Raw genomic sequence first — 7,502 nt, 5'->3', positions numbered from 1 at the left:
CGCGGAGTCCCGATCCAGGACCGGTAGCTCCTTCGCCTCCACCAGCAGCACCCTCGGCCCCCAACTCCATCCCAGTAACAGGAGCGTAGGTCCTCTCGGTATGAGAGTCCTTCAAAAAGTCGGACTCTGTCCCGAGGTCTATGTCTTAGCTATATGTAAAGGATGGCTCTAAATTAATGTCAGCAATATTTGCTGCCAGCTCCCCACTCACGCTGGCTGCAGTATTGCCTTCTTCTTCAGAAGCCTCAGAGGCATTCTGGAGAGGGTCCTTTGGCGCAGTCAGGACTTTAAATGTCCCGAAATCTACACCAGTAAGGCCCTCGAAGCCGGCCTCCTTGATGGCCTCCATGGAGGAGATATCAATTAGGAAGATCCAGCGTCTGGTGCTCTTCTCATCGAACGACTTCAGGCACCGCCAACAGTCGGTCAGAAACCTACCGTTGTAGGCCTTCAATCGCCGGAGAAGAGCCGCCGGATCAGTGGTGCGACGGTCCTTGGTCCGGAAGGACGCCTTGAACGGCTTCGGGAGTTCACTGGCCTTCATCACTGAAAGCCGTGTTCCCCCTATGGCACGCTCATTATGGTGTAGCACCTTCACGAGCCATTCGCTGGTCGCAACATCCCCACATGAATAGATCATGGCCCCAGCCATGATGTGGAAATTGAGAGGACGCGGCAGCGAGCTTCCCGAAGAAAGCTCAGCGTCCAGTGCGTCAAGTATAGCGGCCTGGATGGGAACGACGTCCTCCTCCGTGACCGCATTAGTCGGATAGCCATCTTTAACGATGGCCATCTTGACAATACTGGCGACGTCGCAGTAAGACTTGGTCTTCTTTGACGCCGCAGCTTGTAAGTTAGGCGAGGGATCAGGGTCCTCCGCCCTAGCTCTCTTTCCAGAAAGGGTGGTAGCTTCTCATGCACCAGGCGTAGAGTCTGTACCCGGGACGTTACTCCCAGCACCCGAAGGTACAGGAGTCTCATCTCGGCCCGTATCTCTTGCACCCAGTGCAGAGTTCTGGCCACCTTTTTGGGATTGTTTTCTTCGGCAGTTGGCCTTGCGCCTCCTATTAGCTTCACTCAACCTGGTGGAACCCGATTGAGGAGCAGGAGGTGACTTATGGCCTTCCGCCGATTGCGGGTGGGTGCTCGCCCAGAAGCAGGTTGGGAGTTGCCTCCTTCCCTGAGAGAAGGCTGGGTACCAGTAGAACCGGCTCCATGCCCAGGTTTGTTTTTAGTTTTTGTTTTTAAAGAATCCATAAAGATCCCACGAGTAATGAGGCAAGTAAAAGGTCACCACCCGGTAGTCCTCAACCCGGGTGGAAGGCTAATTACAACGGGGTTTCGCCTGGTGCCCCGAGGGAATTGTTCGAGATACCGTAGATTAATTTCCCCGGTACCGCACAGCCCTCAGCACGATACCTGCACACCTTGGCTTGGGAAGGGCGCGTATCAACTCAGCCCACAAAACGCAGTGGTTGACCAGCTCTCACCACCGAGGAGGTGTGATACAACGCACTGTTGAGGACCCAAGCTGGCGGTCGCGCAAGCGAAAGGAAAGGCAAAGCAGCAAGGCAAGGGGGGAATTAAGCGCGCCATCCAGCTTGCGTCTCCAACTTCGAGAGAGGAGAGGGTAAGTTACCCTTAAAAAATCCTTCGTTTTTTAATTTCCATCGTTATTATCTCTCCAAATGACGTATGTCACGGAGAGGCTCTAATTTCGACGTGTCTGTGTGTCTGTCTGTTGTTACACCCCAGGGGACCGCGTTCGCAGTTTGAAAGTCGAAGCAAAGGTGTTCTCGAATTCCGGACCGCATTTACAGTTCCAGGAAATTTGGAAAATTGTATTCCACCTACAACGGATATTACTCCATTGCGTGTCTAAGACCATCATCCTTTGGTCATTTGCCCATCCCACATGGACACCAGTCTGAACTTACTGGCTTCTAATCACCACCATCATCTGCTCATTGTCCATCCCACATGGACACCAGTCTGTACATACTGGCTTCTTCTCCATATTCATTAAGGTTAAGACGTACGCGGCGATTGGCTATGGTTACGAGAAACGTCTAGCCTTCCAATGGCGGGGTCTTCCTCCAAAGGTTCATGCAATTGCGATGTTCTTATCTACAGCTGCGATTCGAATCCTTTATACACTACCTATTTGAGTAACGCAAAGCAACAGGCGTATGCTTCAATTCAAACGTCAATATTAGTCAATTCTCTCAAGAATGTTTGTTCTTTTTTAAAACGATGTAACGCTCAATAAGGCGAACAACTAAAGAAGAAAATATTAAATTTTAATTAAATAAAGGGTTCCAAATTTGGCTACCAAATTCTAATATGGGAAGGACATAGCAGTTGATGAGACGGGTCATTAAGGTGTTAGAGATTTTTGGAAAGTTGGCTTTAATCGTGGCAAGGAGACCGTTTGCACGACTACAAGTTTTCTTGATGTGGGCATGGAAGGAAAGATTATGCGATATTTTTACACCTAAATCACGACACTCGTTAACGCGGCGGATATTTTGGCCACTGAGAAAATATTAACCTCAGAACGCTGAATAGATAAAATCAACGATTTTTGCCCGTTAAAGGACAGACCATTCGTCTTTGACCAAGCCTCAAGTCGAGCGACGTCAGATTGAAGAAGAAGTATATCGTTATAAGAGGTTATCTCTCGGAAAATCTTTAAAACATCGGCGAATAGACATAATTGGGAAACAATTTTATCGGGCAGGTCGTTAATAAAGATTAAAAACAAAAGTGGTCCAAGCACGCTCCCTTGTGGGACTCCACTAGTAACTGGGATCGGGTACTGAGACTGGCTCCAACACGGTTCGGCGTAGTAAATAAGCCTCAATCAAAGAGTAGACGTTATTATTTATACCCAAGGCACGAAGCTTGGTCAAGAGACTCTTATGGGAAACAGAGTCAAAGGCTTTAGCAATGTCCAAATATATAACATCAACTCGGCGGCCTTCATCATAAGCAGCTAACCAGGTATAAAGGCCACATAAGAGATTGCATTCAAGGGACCGATCATAAATAAAGCCATGCTGGAAAGAGCTAAGATGGGGTCTAACAAACTCCAATAGGGGTGCATGGATACACTTCTCCAGAACTTTGCATAGAGTTGAAGTAAGGCTAATTGGTCTATAATTTGCAGCATCACTTTTACTGCCCTTACCTTTGTAAAGTGGGGTCACATGAGCTGTGCACCAATCTAGGGGAGAGTACCTTCAGAAATAGATAATGTTAAAAGCGCGTGAAGCGGTGGGGAGTGAGTTGAGGCACAGTTTTTGAGAAAATGATTTGGTATTCCATCGGGTCCAGAGGCACTCCAAACGTCTATTTTCCGTAGGATGTGATATATGTCACTAATAGAGGGAAGGAAGTCAGGCATAGGAGTGGTCAAGGTGTCAGGTAGGTTGGCAAGGTCTGGGAGACGAATTGATATTATACACTAGGGTTAGATTTAGACAGTCGGCCATTTCGGAATCTGAGGCAGTTTTGAGTTTTTTGACCATTTTTAAGGTGAATGTTAAGATGTGAAGGTAGGGAGCGAATCTGTTGACGCACAAACCGGTAGAACGCGAGAGGGTTGGTATTACCTGATTTTAGTTTCCGTTTTATGGATTTGGCCGTAGCTTGGCGATGGAGAGTCTTGACATGTTTGGTCTGGGATTTGTAAAGTAGTTGGAGGTGATCATGGCGAAGCTAGTCACCTGAAGGGGCAGCATGACGCTATTTCTTCCAGAGGCGCTCTTTTTCTCTGATTGCACGCTTAGTAGAGATCGAAATCCATGGCTTGGAAGAGGTCTTGGCCAAATGGTTGAACAAGGGGATAGTTTTTTAACACATTCAAAGAGAGACTTTTTAAAGAAGGTCCACGCATCTTCGGTACTTAATTTAGAAAGTGGGGACCAGTCATGGCTAACTAAGAGTAGGTTTAGTTGTGCATAGTCACGGCGACAGTAATCAAAATCGAGATTAAATTTTAGTGGAGTTGTAGTAGACACTGGCAGGGGATATGTTGTAAGTAACGTAGTATGGTTGCTGATCCCTACCGGAGGGAGGGGAGTCACTGTAGGAGTAACGTTGGCCCTTGTGATGAGGAGATCCAGAGTGCTAGCCCGCATAGAGGAAGTTTGACTAAAACGTGTTGGGAAGACAATATTTTGATGGAGGGCTGAAGAGTGAAGTAGATCAATGAAGTCATTTTGAATAGGTGATGAGCATGAGGTACTAGTAAGTTTTCCAACAGATGGTAAGCACGTTAAAATCACCAGTAATAATAAGTTCATTATTACGATGAGAAAAGGAACGCATATCATTAAAAAGTTTTTGATTGTCAGATTTTGAAGAGTTCGGGGACGATATATACAGGCAAGGGTGACCCAGGAGGATGAGTTACGAGGCTTAAGTTCAAGCCATAGAGATTCTGGATGGGTCACAGAGACGTCGAGCTTATGGAAAACAACATCTTGACGAATGTAGATTAGTACCTCACCACCATTTCGATCCAAACGGTCTTGGCGCAAGATAGAGTACCCCGGAAGGTTAAAAACTGCATCATCTTTTGAAGGAGTAGCCCATGTTTCAGTGATACAGATGCAGTCGGCACTCCAAGCAGGATTTAGGAGAAAGGGTCAAAAGTTCTGGGCGCTTACCGCAAAGATGCTGTACATTAAATGAGTTCACAACGAGATTTGGGGTGGGGGGTATTTTAGTTAGTTTTTTTTTGGGTAGGTAGGATGTGGTGGTATTGGTTAGATAGCGGAATGTTGTTGGGTGTGAAGAGTGAGTATGATGAAAGATTCTGATTCCGAGGAGCGGCGACATCTGTAACATTAAAAGTGGACGTATCATTGAGAACTATTTGACCGCGGCGAATCAAAAGATTGGTTTCACCCCTTGCACGGCGATCACGAAGTTCAGCCACCAATTGACGGCGGGCGATACGCTGAGATTCTGAACGGTCTGGAGATACGGGGTATTCAAAGCCATATTTCTGTCTCCATTGAGTAATTCCTTGTCCGAAATATTGGCGATGACTAACCGATTGAAATTCGAGACGTAGAGAGCGATTTTGACCAGGTTTGAAATAGCTGAGCCTCGATATACGAATATACTGACACTGGTGGGGGGGGGGTAAAGTCTAAGTCTCTAAGGCTGGAGGAAGTAAACCTAGCGTCTTTATCATAGTCATTTGAGTCCGGTACTTGGAAGAGAATAGCGTTACGGTTGTGCCTAGAAATTTCCAGATTTTATTTTGATAAAGTTGGGTGTGGGTAGAAGGTTGGCCGCTTGTAGAATGAGGACGGGCAGAGTTCGAGGAGTGTGGTTGATTGGTTTGTAACGAAGCGATTGCTGAATTGGTTTTCGGTGTAGTAGACGGAGAGAAATTGGTACTGGCAGAGATAGAGATGGAATGATCGTTACCCTGACGGTCAGGGAAACAGGTTTTCAGGCGTAGTAATTCATCACTTTGAGACTCGATTGGTTCAGATAAGATAGCTTGGAAATCTTTGAGTGCATCAAAAATATCAAAGTAGTCAAAGCAGTCAAAGCGTACTTTTACGGCGGCGGTCGCGGGCGAGGCGGCCGAAGTAAACGGGACTGTCAATGGAAGTGGATCCGCACTTGCCACTAGTCCAAGAAGCCGGGCCACCTAAAGCGGGACTGCCCGCAAAATAGAGGTACTAACAATTTTCGATTGCTTTTCCTGGAGCTACCTAAAAACTTCTATGCACTTGGTTAAAATTCTCGTTGAGGAAAACGAGTTTTTATTTTAGTAAAATAAGAAAATACTTATTCAAAATTAAAAAAGGCCCTAATGCAAGCAATCTTAGCTAGAGCCTTTTATCGCCATGGATTTCATAGCTTAATTTTGTTCTAATATTTAGCAACGGGGTAGGACGATATTCTATGGTATAATAGTATATAGAGAGAAAGGGAATTTAGACTGAAATTGTAGGACGATATTCTATGGTATAATAGTATATAGAGAGAAAGGGAATTTAGACTGAAATTGTAGGACAGATATTCTCTGCATGTGAGACCAAAATGAATTATAAAAAATAATAATGAACACAATCCAGCCAAAGGTGTTAAAAGCTCAAGCATATATAGTTGACTTATATACGGTTGCATGGTAGACGACGCGTTGCCGGTCTCACCGGCGGAAACGGATTCGGCGGGCGTTGAGTCGCCTGTAGTACCGGTGACACCCCCACCCCCCACCATCTTCATCACCCGCACCACAAGAGGGTGAAACCAGTCTGCTCAATGGTGGAACCATGGAGACGTCATTGTAAATATTTTTAAGTACTAAGCCATCTTTAAAACATTTAACACTTTTATTAAATTGGGGCACAGGAAAAGAAGTTACATTCCGGTTTTTTTCATGAATCTCTTGACATTTTTAAGTTTTAAATACGTTTATAACCTTAATTCTTTCCCTGAGTTGCTGAACCAGATGAGTCACAGAGTCTAAATGAGAAAAGTGATAGTGCCCAAGAAGAAAGTGAACCTTTTACAGTAACTCAAGAGAACGAACGACAGTTAGAAACCTTTAAGAGTTCGTTAGTGGCTCTTGAAACGTCACCACTTAAGCTACATGGTTTACACGAGTATCAACGCCCTGCTCATGCTAAACGAAAATTTAGAGAAACCACGGAAGGAGTAAAATCTAAAGTAGCGAAACTTCTTAACATTGAAGAAAACAAATGCGACCCGAGCTCAACAAATGGTAATGATGAAGTCTTCAACACCTTGATATCCCAATTAAAAGAAAAAGTGAGAAACTTTTCAAGACAAGATAAATTCAAGCTTTTGACATTAGTGCCAAACTCGTGGCCTATTTCGAAAATTTCTGAACAGTTTCAAGTGACTCAATACTTGGCGAAAAAGGCTCGAAAATTAAAGAAAGACCTTTACGAAGACGATGAAGTTTTAAGGATGTGTCCGGGTAAAAAAGAATACGTTTTAATTAGAGAAAATGGTGCCAAAGTGCAAAAACAAAACAGGTTACTGCTCGCCAATCTTAGAGAGATTTATGTCCAATTCAAGACAATATTTCCACAGGCGAAGATCGAATTTTCGAAATTTTGCACACTTAGGCCAAAGTGGTGCTTAACGGTTTCTTCAAATGGTGCCTATGGCGTGAGCGTCTGGAAAATTCACCAAAAATTTAGAGTTAATGGCTCTGGCTTTGCCAACGAAGATCTACTATAAAATTCTAATGCTGGAATCTGTGTGTGACGCGAATGATCGGCATAGCATTCTTCACGGCTGCGAAAACTGTCCAGGGAACCCATTCTCTAAAAATCTAAATCATTTGGACGAGGATTTAAATCTAAACGTTTCGATGGATTCCATTTGGACAGGGCGCTTAAACCCGTATTCTCTAATCCAAATCGACATTTGGATCTCTCCCAAACCGTTATCCAAACCAAATGTACGTCACTTCCTCTTTCATTATGTAATTTTCCTCCTTT

The sequence above is a fragment of the Phalangium opilio genome, unplaced genomic scaffold (genome assembly GCF_054372755.1).
Source record: "Phalangium opilio isolate 3A_F unplaced genomic scaffold, DU_Popi_V2 ptg000085l_1, whole genome shotgun sequence".
NCBI classification, from domain to species: domain Eukaryota; kingdom Metazoa; phylum Arthropoda; class Arachnida; order Opiliones; family Phalangiidae; genus Phalangium; species Phalangium opilio.
This window is presented reverse-complemented; position numbering follows the sequence as displayed.